The sequence below is a fragment of the Nipponia nippon genome, unplaced genomic scaffold (assembly GCF_047370975.1).
Source record: "Nipponia nippon isolate SJK-2023a ecotype South Korea unplaced genomic scaffold, ASM4737097v1 scaffold_5, whole genome shotgun sequence".
Classification (NCBI taxonomy): Eukaryota; Metazoa; Chordata; class Aves; order Pelecaniformes; family Threskiornithidae; genus Nipponia; species Nipponia nippon.
This window is the reverse complement of record NW_028262369.1, coordinates 8,897,431-8,917,005: the sequence shown is the minus strand read 5'-3', so window position 1 is coordinate 8,917,005 and position 19,575 is coordinate 8,897,431. Positions and strand designations below refer to the sequence as shown.

Genomic DNA, 19,575 nt, shown 5'->3' with positions numbered 1-19,575 from the left:
TCCTGGCTGGAATGCTTTCCAGAAGCTGCTTCTGATCAAGAGGGATTAGTAAAGATGGTTTAAGAAGAAAAATCATCAGGCATTAATCCTCTAAACATTTCATAGCCAACATATCTTTAATACAATCCCTCTAATCCAATTACAGTGCCTTGAAAATCATATCTTAAATTCCATGCTTCATTGTGATCGGTTCTGCACGAGTGAAACATCCATTTCCAAGACAGCTGCTAAATGCCTTCTCCGCTTTCCAGCCTGCTCTCCACCCTCCGCTGCAACTAAACCCAACTCTGCCCTCGAACAGGCTGACTCCAGTCCTGCAAGCTGCATTAGCAGCAAACACCTGTGCCCTAATGCATCAGTCAGGGTGAGCATTCCCAGCATTTTCAAAAGCAAGCTCACCACACAGAAGAGAGATTTTAGATATTAAAATCTCTCTCATTCATAAACATATATAATTAAATACGCATGATAAGCTGAAGATGTAATTTTAACTCCCCATTTCACACCTGAGTATCCATTACTTAGAAGCATCACCAATAAGAGTAAGTGGACTACAGCCTTTGCAGGTGGGTAAGGACGCTGGCCTTTTAACATTCATCCCTTTGAACCAATAGGGAAAACAATTCCTAATACAATGTTTTCGCAAGCAAGGAACAAATTACTATTTGTTAACTGAGATTGAATTTTTAAATGTTCTCATGAAAATTATTTGGGTTGGTTTTCACAAGGATGTATATTCACACTTACATTTATGGGCAAAGAATAGAAAGAAACAGCGTAGTCTTGCTGCTAAAATAAAGGACTTTCACTCTATTACTCCATCACGGTATAAAAAGATCCCATTAACATACCACTGGAGGAAAACAAAGGAAAAATCAAATTGCTGGCAACAGAAAATGTTCAAAAGAAGCAAAATAAAGTGATTTTTCTGTATTTCACTAGACATTTCAGTTTTGTTGTTAAAAAAATCCAATGTGCAGAAAATGTCATTTTATTGACTAAATAAGTTACTGGCTGCTGTTAAAAGCATCTGGGGAGAATTTGTACGTGAAATACATTCTTGCAATAATACCGTAATTTATAAACCAGAGTTATAAATTTCTCTCAGATTTTAACACGGCTATGATGCCCTTGGATGTCAAGGAGCTGCTTAAACAATAACTTGTAGAAGAGTCCGCTCTATAGTGCAAAAGATGAATATCTGTGCAATGTTTAAAATAAAAGATTTAATGCTGACCTTTTACAGACAAAAATAATAATGGATATTATTTCTAAAATTATTTTAGCTCTGCTCCTCAGAGCCTGTCTTCCCATTCTGCAGCTCTCCATGTTAGCAGTCAGAGGCACTAAATTTGGCATCAGGCACTTGCCATTTACCACGGTTGGGACTGATCCTGCCCTTCCAATGCTGCCACCCATGTGCTGGCAAGGTTTTAGCAGGACCTTGCCTTCAGGGAGGCTCTGCTCGTGCACAGCTTATCCCACACCACCGAATTTGGGGAGTTTGGCAGAAGTGAGCATGATGTATTAGTGTGGATGTCTAGGAATAACTTAATGGTGCAGCGTACTATGAGACAGGGCACATGTCCAAGTAGTTATGCACTTTAATTAGGTAAAGCAAGTGCTAAAAAATGCTTTGAAGCTCTAGATGTAATTCAGTAGCATTGGCTTCCAATATAATTGGGGTTTTTCTCCTGCCACCTGCTCACTCATACACAACAAGCTATTTGACCACCCCTATCACAAGGGCAGGCTTAAAAAAAAGGAAAGAAAAAAAAAAAAAACAACCACTTGTGTTCAGATGTCATTCAGTTCCTCCTCCTCTAAAAAGATGGAGCCCCAAACTAAACAAATTCATTCACAACTTGGCTTTTATGGTACAGTAGGACATAAAAATCACCAACTGGCAGCAAAACTGCTAAGCAAAACTAATTTAGGAGATGAAAAAGTGTGAAACACAAGATACATCTCACAGATTGTAAAATGACATGTTTATTTAAAAAAGAGACCAGGGAAAACAAGGAATATCGGCAGAGCATAGCAGTAACAACCCGAAGACTCCCTGGCTGTCAGTTGGTTAAAGCTTGCCATTAACTGCAGACTCGCGGACTGAAGAGCAAGTGCTCCGCAGCCCTCAGACACCGAGCACCTGAGCGACAGCAACGAAACCAGCACGTAGGGTAGGTTAAGCCAGTCCTTCTCATAATTAATACTTTGAGCATCCTCATGAAAACGAGAATGAGGAGGTGGAGGGGGGAAGAGAAACAGGGAAAAAGCCCCAACAGATTTGTTGCAAAAATAGTTATATCCTTCACTATCTGCAAGGGTAGGATTAGTAAGGGTCCTAATGCTAGCACCTCAAGTACAGAAAGGTACAAAATCACAGCACTGGAGAATGAGGAATCATTGAGGTCTCCAGTTATAGCAAGGTCTCCAATTACTATTGCAGCTGCTGCTGCAAACACTTCTGTGTAGCTGTGAACTATGAAGAACTCATCCTTCTCATAGCATAAAAGCTAAAAACCCCCACAGATTATTTTTAATTGTAGCTGAGGATAGATATTGCTTTTTAAGGCAAGGAGTTCGTTAATGAGTAGTAGCAACATAACTCCTTTCAGTTCATCTGCTGAATTCATTTCAGTCCATCTCCTGCTATCCAGCAGGAGTCACCCATCTGAAATTAATGGAGAACTGACAATGTAAAATTAGTATCAAAAGAGAATTAGCATGTCTGAACCAAGTTCTGCTCAGTTTGCTCATGTTCCAGCTCTGAACAATTCTTGATCTATATAAATGCAGATTAACTTTGAGCTTCCTTAACAGTCCCTCATTCTAGCTAAAAGAACAAGCTACAACTGAGCTGCAATTTCCTTCAAATATAATTTCTTTTTCAATATCTTTATTTTAACATTAAAGGAAGGATAAAAAAATCTCTTCGTATTAGTTCCCTAGACAGTATTGCTAGAAGGTGAACTGTTTATCCATACAGACACCACTCACTCTCTCCCTTTCTTCTGTGGGACTGGCAGGGCAGAATCCACCACCTCGTCCCCACTAAAACCGAGCCATTTTTGAGGATCCTTCTCCTTGCGCCTCAGTGACACCTCCCTCTGCAAAACAGCTCCCTACCAATCCGCGTGCCTGGGTCCTGCCACACTCACTTGAAGTGCTGGAAGACTGTAGATCTGATTAATACCATCAAAAATATGGGCCAAAGTAGCCTGTTGAGGATGCTTAGAAGAGTTTTCAGTGGTATATAACTTATTTTTTCCCCAGGCGAAGTTGTGATTCCTTAGCAGATTCTGCCCATTGCCTCCTTTTACAACTCAGCTGGTTTTGCTGTAACCTTGCTTTAAAACATGTAGTTCAATTGTCTTCGTATCTAATCAGTTTGAGTATTTATTTCTAGAGTCAGAAAAACGTCTTTTTTTCACACTATAGAATCATAGAATCTCTTGAGTTGGAAGGGACTCGTAAGGATCATCGAGCCCAACCCCCTGCTCCTCACAGCACTACCTAAAACTAAACCATATGACCAGGAGCATCATCCAGACGCCAACATGCATTTACTTCAAAATATCCAGTGCCAGCCTGCTCGTCTATAAAACAAACCGCAGTGGGCAGATTGCACTGCCTACTCAGGGACTGCACAAAATACCTGTTTATCGAAAACACTGCATCTAGTTCTTAGGGTTAAGAAGAAAGCATTATATTTCCTATCAAAGCCAGGTTACTATTTCACTATTCGAGTTTATTCATGTTAAACAATCCCTTCCCTTTTTATGTTTACATTCAATTTAATGATACTGCTTATCATCAACTGAGAAAAGTTTTTAACATTACCACAAAATTTCAGTGGTAAAAAGTTCTTCTTAAAAGAAGAAACCCAGAGAAAACATACCTCTAAGGCAGGACTTCAAGAAATTTCCTCAGAAGGAAATCTTTTAGAATACTTCAGAATATTATTTTAGAATAGGTAAAGTAAAAAGAAAAAACAGTTTGCTTACCACCCTGACCTTACTGTCACAGTGAGTACCATTTTTTCCTTAATGTAAATACACTTTTAATTTCTGGAATGACTCTTTATGTAAACTAATTCAATGTCTTATGACACCAGATGCTTACCGTTCAACAGGACAACTTTCACAGGGTTGAAGACAACATCTGAAGTAGAATGCCTGCTTGCTGGCAACCCTTTTATTAGAACAAAATCACTCTCCAAATCCAAAAGTCAACTAGTATGGAAAGAGTTAATATTATGTTACATGAAGAAGTATTTAAAAATAACAATTACACCTGACACTATAATTACATTGCCCTAGTGTATAATCCCAAAAGAACAGAGAGACCTTTTGCCAAAGGTGATTTGAGTGTTAATATGAAACCCACCATGTGCTCATTTTAATTACATATGTGCCTGCTGAGAACATATGATAGAGTCCGAAAAGCTAATTCATTGTCAGCATGACAGCAGGAACTAATATTAAATCTTGCACACCAAGTAAGTTTTCCAGATTACCAATTACCACGCAAAAATAGGACACATTGCAAATGTGGTAATCAGCATGAAAGTAAAATGCGAACAAAATATAGCTAAATAGAGCTCAACTCTGAGCCAGCAGTGGGTATAAGAGATCTCCAAAGAGTTCATCCTTTCTCTTCAAAAGCAGCAGCATTCAGTTGGTCTAACTCTAACCCCACTTACACTAGGGCTTGCACCGACTTTCACCGTGTTGATCCTTGCTGGCACTGTAATAAAGTGGCGATATTGTTGTCTATAAACCTCATTAGTTAGTTAAAGTACACACTTCAATTGCTAATTCTCTTTAGCAGTATATAACAGCACTTCAAAGCAGATTTGAGTTGTGGGCTGTTTTTTTTTTCCTTTTTATACTTAGCCTTAATTTTTCTGCATTTCAAAGATATTGTATTGTTGATAGTGTTTCTGTGTTCTGTTCTCACGAGTCCCTGACAGGTTTCTGGCACTGAAATCATGCTAAGAGTCAGTTTATACCTCTTAACCCACACCAGCATGCTAACACGCATTTTGATTTACTTTTAATTATGGACATATTCATGCATCAGTATTTTCTAAAGAAAGTGCCTGGAGTACGAAGAGGGGAACCGAGAGTCAACGCACACTGACGAGCTAACCCTGGGGAAACGAGACATAAACACAAATTTGAAGGCAGCGGAGACCCAGCCAATACTTCTAACTGCATCTTAACCTGCCTTTTTGTTGCTTTACTGATGCATTATTAATTAATAACTACTGAGTCTTCCCAACAGAGCGTTTTAAATAACAGTTGAATTTCTTTATGGATGATTATGAATCATAGAAGTATGTCTGCATGTTCAAAGCAATAAACAAGCTCAGATAGGGAGCCTGAACTGCTGGGGAAACTGCTCTTTGAAGCTTGAAGTTTTAGGGATGCTAAATGCCTACTGCGCAGTATTACGCAATTTCCAGTCTAGCTTAATCCAATTAATCTGAAGAAATGTAGGATTTTCAGCATTTTGCCTCAGCATAGGCAAATGCTGTTCAAAAGGAAGATGATGGCATTTTAGAAAAGCTGCAGGGTCAGTTAGGTTCATTATTTATCCAAATGAAGTTATGCCAATTTAGGCCAGCTAACAATTACCATTTTCAGTTCTCAACTAAGATAATGAAAATAAAATTGCCAAATCCCAATTATTTCTACTCAAGATTTATGCAAATGATGAAATGTTTGATCAGATTTGAAATGTGTTGTTCAGGGATGATACAAGGTTTTTACGTTCTGCTTGAATTCTAGACAAACTCTGAAAGTTTTGAAGGTTTATTCAGGGCAGCTTTGTGCTATTGCAGCTGGATAGTTTCAGATACAGGTTGAAATAAATTTGTAATGCTTGAAGATGAAAACTCATTTGGCTATCCTATTTATCCATAGAATAATTTTTTCCATCTCTACCTCAACAAATAAAAAGCCTCCTACTAGTCAAAGAAAATTCCAGCATTAGTGTTCAACAATATCTCTGCCTTTAAAGCAGAAAGGAACCTGCACTTCCCATTCACTCTTCACTAGGTTTAGTTACCATCTGAATAAGGATTTTTTTTTTTTTTTGCCTATTGACTGTGCTTAATATTTCTTTCTAGTGTTTAAGTCGGTACATAGACAACAAAAGGGCAGCTTCAGCTGTGCTTACAGATCCTATTATCGGCCTTCTAGTAAATAATCCAGGCCCTTGCCATATAACACTTGGCAGATGAGAAAAAAAACCAAACCAAGTTATCTGTACTGTTTGCTGGACAATGAAATACAAAATTATTAATCTGTATTTAGGCAATCTCTAGGCAAGAGAACATATGAGAGAGGACATGCAGGGCAGGGCTCAAGTGCACCAAGGTTTCACAGTACGTGGGCTGTTTCGATGGCCATTTGCATGGGGCCAGTCTTATCCACTAGCTCTGAGGCACAAATCCAAATGCCATCCTGTGGTTTTGTTTCCAGCTCTTCCAAGGCCACATGTTTCTATTCCACTGATCCACCATGTACCTTCTACACCCTGAGCACAAATCAGTCAAAGGCAGGCTTAGTCATCTGAAGTAGATGCTCAATAGGTCTTGGCAGACAAAGTAATTGTGGCCCTTCTCTTCTCTTTGCTTCCAGGAATGAGCCACCCCACAGACCTCTGGAAGGATTTGTGTGTGCCCTCTGAGGACAGCCAGCACGTGAATGTCAACTCACCCTATTCTGCTCAGTCCTGGTGAAAATTTTTGCTCATCTTTCAAAGCAAACAGAATTTGCTCTCAATTCCCCAGACAAACTACTACTCTACTTTTTCTTTGTAATATTTCTTTCTGTCTCCTAATCCTAATTCTTCTGGTTTATGGCTCAGTCCTTCTACAGGGATTCATAGCAAATAGAAAGAATAATATCCTTCCTACTTTCAGATATTAAGATGGATCATTATTCCTCCTGATATGTTAGAAGATATTTATCAGTTTGAGTTATGAGGCCTTTCTGACTGTGAAGATTTAAACATCGATTTAATGCCAACTTAAAGACTCCTAAAAGCGTAGGAGATTGCATTAGATAAATAATTTAACAATAAAAGGTATATCAAGGCAGACATTATTGCAACCTTCGACCAATCAATCACCATTTTCCATGTTTATCCAATTTTCATCTCAAGGCTCTGTACGTCAAATTGCCTAGACATATACTACACAACTGAAATAACTTCATCATTGAATAAAATTGCATAGCCATTAAGATTCTCTAATATCAAGATAGCTGACATTATGTTAAATATTGGCTTCAATTCTGTAGGGTAATAAATTCTGACCTAAATCCAATCTTTCATGAATAGCTGATTCATAATGAAAAATTACTATTTTGTCACTTCACCTTAGGAAATTTACTGTGGAAACTAATACAGTACCGGGCAGTCTTTGAAATATATGGTAATTAAAAACACAGTTCCCTTCCTAGCCACCCTGAAACAAAGGGAATGGATTTGTTTTGGTGCAAAAATATCAGACATGCTAATAGCATGAATAGCAGAAGCAACCAGTTGATACACTGCACAGCTGATACCTCTCACAGTAGCCATCAACCAGTAGCCATCACACGCAAGTCCCTGTACCAGGTCGAAGCTGCTGAGCCGAACATGCTAATAGCCGCCAGTGATGTGTTAATAAATTTGTTGAAGGTGCACTTTGCCCACTTTGCTTTTAATACTTCATGGGAAGCTTGGGTTTGTCTTCACCTCCTGGCAGAAAATGGTAGAATTATTTACAAAAACACATCAGCTCCACGTAGCCTCCCTCTGCTGTGGCTTGGCAAAGCCAGCGTGTGTTATGTAGAAGTCTTATTCACAATTAATCTCAGTAGCTTTATTCACAAGTAATCTCAGCCACACCTCTCATTAGCCATTGGCTTGCTCTGGCAAGGTGGGCAACGGAGCCAGGCCGGGTTCTCCCGTCCAGCTTTGCCTTCTCTAAGGGAGTATATTCTTTACAATGCTTTTGAATAAGCGACCAAAGAACATGACTCTCTCTCAGACAGAATGACTTTGGGATAGATCCTCAAACTTGTTCAGAGACTTACAGATATATTAGTGAAATTCTTTCAGAGCACCTACAGCTAGGTCCCATGCAAAAGAGAAAGTACAAATGGGTAAAACATATATTGCAGTAAATTCCTCTTTTAAAATTCCCTTTTCCTCCTTACTATTCAGTAAATTGCCCAGAATGAATCACAGCCCACAAATAGATGGAGAACATGAAAATGTATTGTTCTGTTTAGTCATGCTACTGTCAAGCTCAACAATATTATGCAGCACAGTAACACAAAGCATACACAGAAGCTTTCAGTATAAAAGTAGCACAGTTTAAAATACTCCACCGTGCAGTAATATTCATTGGCTGGATGGATACCTTCATTTCCAATTAAAAGCACAGGTGAGTAAGCAGCGAGACTGTTTAAGCTGCTATTTACAGCTGGTCACAAACAAAGGGGCATTCTCACCGGTGATGTGTTTCTCTTACAACTTTTGATTAGTTATACAAATGAATCAAGACTTCAACAAAACACTTCACCATTAGTTTGGGTGAGAAAGTCTCCACAAAAGAGAAGCAATCACCTTGCAACAAAGAGAATGATACAAGCAATTATATTGCAGTTGCACGGAGGGCTGCCTTGAACTTCAGCTGAGCAGCAAGGTTTCCAACAAGTTTTGTAGAAAAAGATCCTTTCGACAGACAGCTTTTTTTTGCGGTGCTCCCTGACAAGACCTACAACTGTTGCAGACTATCATGCCTCAAGGACAACTGGTCATTAAAATAAGCAAATGCAAGCCGGAGGAATTGGCAAGAAAGTGGGAGATGAGCTCTGCAGATGAGCTTCTTCAAGCTGATCCACACAAAGATGATGTGATTACTTTACAGTATCATAAAGATTTCATTTTCAAACTCACAAAGCTGGCCCCCAAACCACCAGCATGACAGAGGAAACCATCAGCATGACAGAACTCAGAAGGGTATCCTACAACAATCTTCCTTTACCATGGTAGTGATTCCTCAGGAAATAATGCAAGGTAGGGAGAGCAGTGTCTAAATAAAAGCTTCTGATTCATGAGGACACAGGCTTTTTTTTCTTAACTCCTGGCATAACTCAAAGGCAGCATCCATACTGCCGTTAATAAAAATGTGTGAAGTTGAAGTTTTCGCTGAATTTCACTGCCTGTGGAGAGCAACATGGTCCCTCCAAATCACAGCCAGCATGTATATGCAGCAGTGATGAATAGGAAACTTGAACCCAAGTTTGAACCCAGCCTTTATATGCTTACCGATGAGCTTAATATGTACCACCCACTGACAACCTGAATGCACCCACTCTCCTCAGTCCAGACAAAGCACATCGTTGAGAGGTAGAAGGGCCTTTCTTCAAAACTTTTAATGCCCAGAAAAGTTGTAGCAGTACAGCAGAAGGTGGTGCGGCTGGGGAATGCAGCCACTGGAGTACGGCCAATGCTCTCCTGGCAGCACTGCCCGTAGAAGACTGTGTTTTATCACGAGAACAGAAATACGGAGAAATTCTGTTTTAAAAGGCAACAAGCGATTCAGTCCTGCAGAACAAATCCTACAAATTTCACAATTTCACAATTTGAAAGCACATAAAATCACTATTCAAATTATTTTCAGTAAACCTCAGAGTTTGAGTTAATAGACAATGATTTTCCTGCAGTATAATTCTGTTTTTTGGCTTAAATCTCCCACCATTCTTACAGTGACATCCACTGGAGGAAGCCAGACCAGTAAGCACTGAACCCAAGAGATGGTAGTGATGATTCAGCTTCAGTAAGCCGTAGGAGAAAGGACTGAAACATTCTTTGGCCTCTCTGGAGGCTAATGAGAAAACTAGAGAAGAAAAATGATGGACTTTTGCCAAGGACCTTTCCATAGGGCCAGGACTTTAAAACCTTATTCTATAGTAAAACTGTAAATAGAATACTTTAGAGTTTAACGTGCATTAAACTAAGCTCGATGGTGACAGCAGGAGATACTTGGAGTTGGAAGTACTTTGTTCTTCCTTACAAAGGTGCCAATCAGGAATAACTTCTTTGACACAACTAGATGATAAATCAGTGACATATGGATATTAAAATGGTGAGAGTGGGGAATCAGGGCTATTCACTTCTAGCACACTCTCAAACTATCAAAGATGAGCATTTATTTGGAAGACTAAATATACATTGAGCAATTTCAAAATCTTTTCCAAGGTTGCTCAGCTACTGATTCTTGTCATTCACTTTTTCTATAGAAGTCATGATTACCCAGGGAGAAAAGACTGATGTTTTAAAACTTCTGCTTAAGAAATATTTGCAACAGAAACAACTAAATTATGGTCTGGAGTCTTAAAATGGCATTAATGTCTTCTAAGATTGGCTTCATGCCTAGACTGTTGGCATTTTAATTCAGAGTAGATTCCTTAAATAACTCTTCCTCATTTCCAAGGAAAGACATTACAAAACAGCCATTGGTCTCATAAAGCCCAGCGACTCCTGAAATACATCAAATAAATGTACACTTTCAAAAACCTGCCTGAAAAGGGGTGTGTTCCCTTTAACTATATACTTAATCCTGTAACAAACTCCGTAAATAGTTAAGGCATCTGTTCCAAGAAGCCACAAAAGAGGAAAATTCTTTGCCCCAGCTCACAAGGAGGAAATTAAATGTCAAGACTTTTCCCCCCAATTATTTTAAAAGTAATACAGTCAGTGCCACTGACTTCAAACCAAACTGTGGCAGCCTCGAGCCGCAGCTACTGTGGGATTTCTGGGACATGACAGTTCCCCATTCTCAAAATAACAGTTCATCAGCTGTGGATTCCTGTGAAAACGCAGTATTACTTTGCTAAGCAATGGTACTTAGAGAAGTGCAATGATTAGAAAGGCAGAGCTGAACTTCTAGCGAGTCAGCTCTGGCAATCTCCTTGTGTCCTTGGTGACATTTTAGGCCTAATCCAAAAAGAAAATCTGAAAGTTGCTGTTGCCTGCTTGCAATTAGTACGTAACAATGGCACTCTAACACAGTTTTGTTACGGTTGCAAAGTCAAATTAGGAAAGAATATAACATCGATGCTGCTTGTGCAACCTTAACTCAAGCTCAGTTCAGTACTACTGTGCATTCACATCACACAGCTGCTTGCTTAGGATTGAATAACAATAAGAGAATTAGATACCATGTTCCCTCTTAAAGGTCTGTCCACTAAAATCACTGTAATGACTCCACTCCAGAGGTCCAACACCTATTTTATATGAAAAAAAACGTGACTGCCAGTATGGCTCAACTTTTCCTAACACAAGGGGAGGCTGGGTTTGGTGGTTTTGTTTTGGGTTTGGTTCTGTTTGGGTTGTTTTTTGTTTGTTTTTTTTTATTGTTTCCCCTGCAACTCTACCAGCTCATACCATTGTACCAACAATTTCCTCTAGCCATAGTTGTATTTGACTCTCCCCTCCAACGCTGTCCAAACGTTTCAGGACGACTGGGAAGCATTAGTGATCACTTAAGTGCTTTTCTTTCATCTCTGTACATACACAGTAATCTCTATCAAAATATTCACTGAGCTTCTGCTACCCTCATGCTCCCTTCCCAGGAGGTTTGCAGCAAGGACATACTTAGCCATTATCCTCTCCCACGCTTGCCCACGCTCCCCCTTTAATGCTCCATAAAACGATATCATTTTCCCAAACAGAGGCTTGGTGAGAACTAAGGCTGCTGACCATAAATTTTCCAGCCCTTGTGCCCTCCATTCCTTGTGTCATGCATTGCTTTCAGCATTTCCTTAGGATGCCATTTGCCAAGATGTTTTTCTGCAAGTCTGCTGCCCTGGCCTGTGAGGGACCAACTCTGCAGCCGCCAGATCCACAGGTGACCAGACAGGCCTAGCGTGGAAAAATGTGACCAGACAGTAGCATCACATGGGAAAAACAGAGGAACGTCAGCCTAATTTCATTCTCTCACTTCTAAACTTGCAGATAATCTAGACAGGAATTGTCTGTACTGTATGAAAGGATTAATTGGCACAGACACCCAACACGGTTTTCCCCTCACTGAATTTCTTCTAAAACCAAAGCTGAAACTATGCAAGACAGCGCTGACAGAGCCAGTCTGTGCTCATAATGGCCTTATTTTTGGGAGAAGAATCCCTCAGCTCTGCAATGCCACAAGCTCACCCATCCCTGAGAAACACCAGTCTCCTGTCCTCTACACTGCAGGTGTCCCCAGAGATGCAGGGAGGCGGCAAAACAATGTCGCCCTGTTTTGGGATGCCACAAGGACATTTCTAGCAATTCTAGCTCCCTTACAAGGTGTATGCAGATCTTCCTTCTGCAAATAAACCTGTCCAGTTTCTGACCGACTGGCCAGATCCAGTTTCTGAGGATAATTCATTCATTTGGCCTCTACCCAGGGGAACAACTCAGCTGTGAGCAGGGGGAAGCGTTTTGGCAGCTCTTACATCAAGGTTGCCTCATCACTCCCTTCAAATGACCAGAGTGCACTGGTCACCCAACAGCAACGCAGGCAGCCCTACGGTGGGACGCGTGCCTGCACATTCAGTCCGGTGACAGGGGCTTATGTGTACTTTGGGTCCTAGCATTTACATGCATTTTTATCCACATAAATGATATATTCCAGTCCTCATCCATACAATAAAGTAGAGTCCATCTTCAGCCAAAACAATGAACTATCTTTTCATTACTTACATCCTAATTTTAACTATCCAAGCTTGCACGTGTGGCCATAATAAAAGTTAATCTGAGAAACACTGGCAACATACATTCTTCCTGAGATCTCATTTTTCTCCTTACAGTGCCACAGCTTCACTGATTTTATTAGAGTTTGTTCTGCTTTACACATGTAAGGGGAGAGGAGAGACGCACCACTTATTTCATAAACTCATTTCACCTAAAATGCAAGTACTGAATCTTGAAACGGCCCTTTATAATGAAAGAAGTGTGGGAAGCATGGTTTCCAGAACAGAACACAATTTCTGAACACAGTGTAATTACATCTTAGCGTTCTGCAGAATACCAGCGTACGGCTTAAATGCTATTAATTGTAAGCAGTTTAGTTCCACAGGATGTTGTTCGCTGATAACTACTCAGGGTTATTTCGCAATTAGTCTACTCACAGTAAATTTATTGCAACCGGAGTCATCTGTGGTGCAGCAAATTAAAACGCTTGTCTGGGCTGCACGTGCAGTGGCTCTTACATGCTCCTTAAACCGTGTATAGCTCACCACAGTAATGTTGTCACACTAACAGATTAAACATACAGAAAAGCAGCATCAGCCAATGTCACTGGGAAGCCTGAAACCAGGAGAAGACAAATTTGGGGTTCAATAACCTTTAGATCAAACCCAGCGAGTCCAAAAATGCATTGCCAAAAACCGTGAAAGCTAAACAAAGCCATACGTTTCTATGTCACTGTGTGCATACACATGCATATTGAGTGGATGACATTCTGTATTTGCTTAGTTACAGCTCCCATTCTTTTAAAATTATATAGAGGATGCTCTCATTTCCATGCCTTGAAGAACCGCTCTGCTCCGCCCCGTAAGTATATAGCATCTTAGTGGCTTATCCTCTCCCTTCCTGCAAATCAGACCTCCTTCTGTTGAGTGCTTTGAAGCAGTCAGATAAAAACACTCCAGACATGCAGATTGCTATTACCTGTGCGTACTATTCAGTAAACAGAGCTCCAGAGCCCCTTTGTCTCAGTTTGAAAACCAAAAGAAGGCTGTGTTTTCTAAAATGAAATGGAAAATTTTCTCCTCAGCAGCCTGTAAGAAACTGAAAACTCTTGCTTCAATGTGCCAGAGCAGCATTATCAATAAGTAACCAGGGAGAAAGCAGTCTAATCTGCAAAGAACTCTTTCAGTGCTGATGAATGATGTGGAATGACAGTAGCTTGATTATTTTTCTACTTTATTTATGAGTTGGGTTTACCCCACAGGGATGAAGGTAGCGGAAAACCTGTTTGATTTATAAACTAAGAAAAGACAACAGAAGAGCCAAGGGGAAATAAATCAGGCTCACTTGAGGCTCTCTGCTTTCCTAGGGACTTTTCTTTTGCCAGAACTACATCTTAGAAAACACCCCTCAAAAAAACCTGTTACATACTTTTGGTCTATCTAGGGCCATAGATCTGGGTCATGTATAAACTCAGTTGGGTAATTAATGATAGGGATTAGGCCAGAGTCTCCCCTGGGGATACGGCAGCCTAGAGAAGCTGGCCCAGAGGAGGACTGATGCAGATACCGCTTGGCACCGCGCCTGTGATGACTCACGGACCTGGTGCCAATGACTAAGGAGGAACCGTGCTGCATATCCAGCAAACCTGCAAGGCAAGGGATTCAGAGCTACAAACTACCACAGTCCACGTGGGAGTGAAAAGCAGAGAATCTGGGGACTGAATCCAGCCGGTGGATCAGAAGCTGGGCTTTTTTCACCGCAGAAAGAAGACTGCATGTAGAAGTCACAACTTTAATATGCATGGTGAAATGTGGAGTTCTGTAATTGTAATTGCATTGCTGCCCAATAATCTGGGTAGCGATCTCAGCAGTCTGGGTCACAGTGGCCATTCTAAATTGTACTCCTGCCCATGGTAATAAGGGATTCTGCTGGGGGAAATGTGGCACAGATCAGGTCACTTGTGCTTTCTCAAGGAGGAGTTTATCTAGGTACAGCGTGAAGCTTATTTTAGAACCAAGAATTTGCATTGAAACTTCTGCTTCTTCCCAGTACTTCTCCGCAAGAGAAGGGCCACGTATGATGATGGACAAGGAAGGGAGGCAGCTGGTCCAGGTCCACCAACAGCTTTGGTGAGCAGAAGCGAGTCTGCTTCAGGGACATCAGGGAATCAGTGTCTCTAGTCTGGCCTGTATAGGACCAGGCTGGAGATGGCCCCAGCAAGGAAACAATCTGCAACATTGTCCACAGGTTGCTGAACTCCATATCATGTTTCCTGAGAAGAAATGAACTCCCTAAAATGATGTCTCCCTGTACCCTCTCCCCAACCTGCACAGGACTGGATTCACCCTTTCCTCATCTAACTTTGTGCTGAACCTACTTTTCCCCTCTTACCTTCACTGACTGCCTTTCCCCTCAAAACACACTTCTACAAACTTCACAACATTCCCTTCTGAGTGAAGGGTGACTTGCCAGCTGCCCATTGCCCTGATCTCAGCCATGACTTTGGATGAGGCTGCACCTAAAGCCTTGGAGACCAATCCCCTGTTCTGTAGGGGATTAAATGCTGGATGACATCTCAATGGAAACCATAGCACTGGGAACACGTTTGTATGTGCCCCATTTTCAGGACCGGCTTGTTGGGAAATCAGCCTGTCAGCCTGACGCTGTACTCTGCACTGGTGAGGCCGCATCTCAAGTACTGTGTTCAGTTTTGGGCCCCTCACTACAAGAAGGACATTGAGGTGATGGAGCATGTCCAGAGAAGGGAAATGAAGTTGGTGAAGGGTCTGGAGAACAAGTCTTATGAGGAGCGGCTGAGGGAGCTGGGATTGCATAGTCTGGAGAAGAGGAGGCTGAAGGGAGACCTTCTTGCTCTCTACAACTACCTGAAAGGTTGTAGCGAGGTGGGGGTTGGTCTCTTCTCCCAAGTAACAGCCTCAAGCTGTGCCAGGGGAAGTTTAGGTTGGATATTAGGTTGGAAAAACTTCTTCACCGAAAGGGTAGTCAGGCACTGGAACAGGCTGCCCAGGGAAGTGGTTGAATCTCCATCCCTGGAGGTATTTAAAAGAAGGGTAGACGTGGTGCTTGAGGACATGGTTTAGTGGTGGACTTGGCAGTGCTAGGTTAACGGTTGGACTTGATCTTAAGGGTCTTTTCCAACCTTAACGATTCTATGATTCTATGAAATGCCAGCTCACATGCTCTGCAAGTCAGGTAACTGGTAAAGTTGCCATGTCCCATTTTGCTGCTTCAGCAGTGTTGTCTCTCTGCAATGTCCTTAGAGGGACTGCAGCCCGTATCCTCTTGTTCTCATGGACATAACGCTTGCATGTCAAACAGGTAGTAAACATGATGTTCTCAGTTTTAACAATCCTTACTTTTATACACTGAAGGTAGTTACATTCGACTTCCTTTGCCTGTTGACTTTGGAAACAATAAAATACTTAAAAGAAAAAAGAAACAGCTTGTAAGATCCTGTTCCCGTTGATAACCACTCAAGTGAACATATCACTTAACACTTATGACAATCCAGCTGGATGGAGTCATGTCCATGATTGATAGCTACACTTAGCAACTTCGTGGTTTTGATCAGCTGAGACAGGATCCAAGGGGATTAAATGCTGGATGACATCTCAATGGAAACCATAGCACTGGGAACACGTTTGTATGTGGGGATAATGGATGAATCTGCTGCTCCAGTGCATAAATATTTATACTTCACAGCTCTGCCGAAAACAGACAGGAAACTTTTTTTAAAACCCAACTGAAGGGAATAGCACTCACATGCTGAATACATAGATTCAGTCCTCGGATGTCTGACTTTTGCCAACAAACAGCATATAGCTTTTTTGATGCATAAAGTGCCAAGACCTCTACCTAGACCTCCCCCTATGAGTGACCCTAACAATGGGGTGCCTTACATCCCCAAAAGCTGATGGCCAGTCCTTCACAAACATCTCCTAACCAAGTTCAACTCCTTTAAAGGACCTCTAGAGTTGATGAAGACACCGTTGATGAGGGATGGAGCCAGTCTGTGAGTGAACAGCGGCAGTATTTACGTTCTGCAGTGGGGATGAGAGATCTGAGACCACAACACACTTAAACTCAGGCAACGTATCTTTAACAGGGCTGTAATATCTAAGGGACCTACCAAGTTATATACATATAACTTGATCTTCCGGCAGGCACTGGGAACCTTCAGTTTTGGGATTCCTACATGTCTGACTTGATAGTTCTGGATTCAGACATCTGAGAAGTGACTTCAAAGTCTGGATCTCCTCCCTAGGCCCGATGTCCCAATCTGCTTGTGCATTGATGCCTCCTGCATAAGCAACTTGTGTCCCATTCAGTATGCTGCTGCTTTATCACTTCCCCATAGCAAAGCTCCCAAATCTGCTCTAGAGCAACTCTGTATGCAACACAGGATGTCCAGATTTTCTGCTAAGGAAATCTGGCTGTTGAAGCTGTTAACTTCAGCTGTCAGCATGGGCAGGAGGAAATAACCTTGAGGCAAAGAAAAGTCAACATTTGGCACAAGGATCTGGCTAAGTTAAGACATCCCTCAATTATTCTTTTTAAACAAGCATCACTGCCTAAAACAAAAATCTAAGTGAAACTCTAGCACCACAAATCTAAAAATTGTAGCCACAGTCTTTTTACACTTTATTTTTTAATGTGGTATGTATCCATATCTCATGAGTTGTTACTAAATTCGTGTGTATTTTACAATAAAACCACGTTTGGACAACTTCTCCATTTCTCTAGTCATGTTTGTAGCTCCCGGTTTTCCTGGACCTTTCACTGCGTCTTGTTACAAAGGAAGCACTTATACCAATGTGCAATGTACATTCACGCTGCAAGGCTTCAAGTGTAAAAGGTGACACTGTTCTTGGTTCTACGACCATGCTATTATCCTGACTGCTGGGCATATGAGAGAAATTCTGTATTTAAAAAAGAAGCAAGAATTATTTCTTGAGAAGCCTGTTTTAAAGAATGGCAGTAGTTTAAAACTTCTGGAAAGTCACCCTGCATCCCTGGAAGACAAATTACCAGGCAGGGGATGGAATCATAGCGGTGTGCAAAATTGCACACAGTTGCAGCACGCACCCACGCTGATGACAATACATCTTCCAGCTCTCTCCAGGATATCACTTGCATATTTTCATACGTGATGCATTTACCCTACACAAGGTATATAGCATTGATGACATTACTAAGATATGTCCTTGATCCCAAAATGTGTAGGACAGCATCTGCAAGGCGCTGACCTCCATCAGCTTTCTCACAGACCAGCGCTGACTCTCCTGTCATTAGAGAAAAGGGAAGGATACCAAAGACATGCTTATCACAGTTGATTCCACTGGTGACACCCCAATGGGACCTCAGGGGCACCCAGGGGTACTCACGGATGCTCAGCCTGTCACTGATGTCTGTTTTTTCTCAATTCTTACCTCTTTTCTGTACTTTTATCTTCCCTTCAACTTGTGTTGTCTTTGCTGTCCCTCTCCCTGCTTCCCACTGAACACCAAGTCTTCTGCCTGCTCCATTAATTCTTTATCTCCAGTGTTTGCCCACCCAGCTTAATGATTTTGAGTATTACCATGATAAGAAAGGGAGAAAAAACACCAAAAGAAAACACATGGTAAAAAACAAAACAGTCACAGATGCACTGGGGTGGGAAATGGGGTGCTCACACAGTTCATCCTGGTAATATGCGTCATCTAAATTAAAAGCCTAAGCTTCCTATTACAGAGAGATGCTCTTGTTTGGAAACATCCTCTGGGGCACCTCCTTTTTTCCACTGTCTGTACAGGGAGTTTAGCCTCCTAATTTAGGCAATAGCAACATGGATCCTCCTCCCTCCCACACTGAAACCACCCAATAGTAACCACTGTTTTACAGTGGTGCAATAAACAAGTAAGCGGTGGGGGTTAGAGGATGTAACTAAATATTCCTAATGAAAGAAACTAAACATCCCCTAATCCCCATGGCTCACCATGTTTACTGTACCATCTCAAAGCAAAACCTATTCTCTTGTTTGTATAAGTCCCTCTGCACTTTCAGCTTGGACAAAGACATAGGCATATCTTTACATGCATTGGCTGAAGTGTCAACTACAGGATGAGGACTTTGGACTGCTGTATAAACAAGTGCTGCTGCGGATAATGCTGTTCCTTGATCAATACCTACTTTGATCAACTGATCAATGCTTTTTTTTTTAAAAAAAAAAAAAAGGGACTTCACTGTATGGGAAGCTTAGAGCTAAATGAACGGTGGCACATGAAGCACTCTTCCTGAAAAGTCGGAAAAGGTCAGCTCACACATGCAAACTGACAGCAAGCTGAGAGATACCTCACATATCTGACTGCATGGAGAATCCAAAAGCAACAAATCAAAGCTTGGCTTAGGCTAGCAGAGGTAACTGACTCTCTACAACAGTGATTTGGAAAATTACTTTTGCTGATTGAAGAACATTAAAAATAGAAGTGAGCCACAAAGTTGGATTTTTCCCCATGCTTTCGGAATTTTTTTTTTTAATTATACTTCTGATAATTATCTGGGTTATCAAAATGTTTAGCAGTCCTGGTTACTAGCTAGGACTCCACTGTGCCAGAAAAATGGCCATATGGCCATAACAGCAATGCCACTCATTTATCGGTTAGCATAAGGCACCAAAATTCACCATGGCTGTTCCCTGATCCCCAAAAAGCATGCAACTCCTGTACAGAAAAACAAGACTTTGACTATGCTTCTCTGTGTTTGTAGATTAAGAACTAAAAGAAACAGGAGTAGCAGCAGAATACCTAGATCACATAGTGTAATAAAAATCTG

General features: G+C 41.2%; 1 protein-coding gene across 3 annotated transcripts in view; it reads right to left on the bottom strand.

The window, feature by feature from the left end:
- XYLT1 (xylosyltransferase 1) overlaps positions 1-19,575 on the bottom strand; it is a 210,506-nt gene that overhangs the window by 87,784 nt on the left and 103,147 nt on the right. The window lies entirely within an intron of this gene.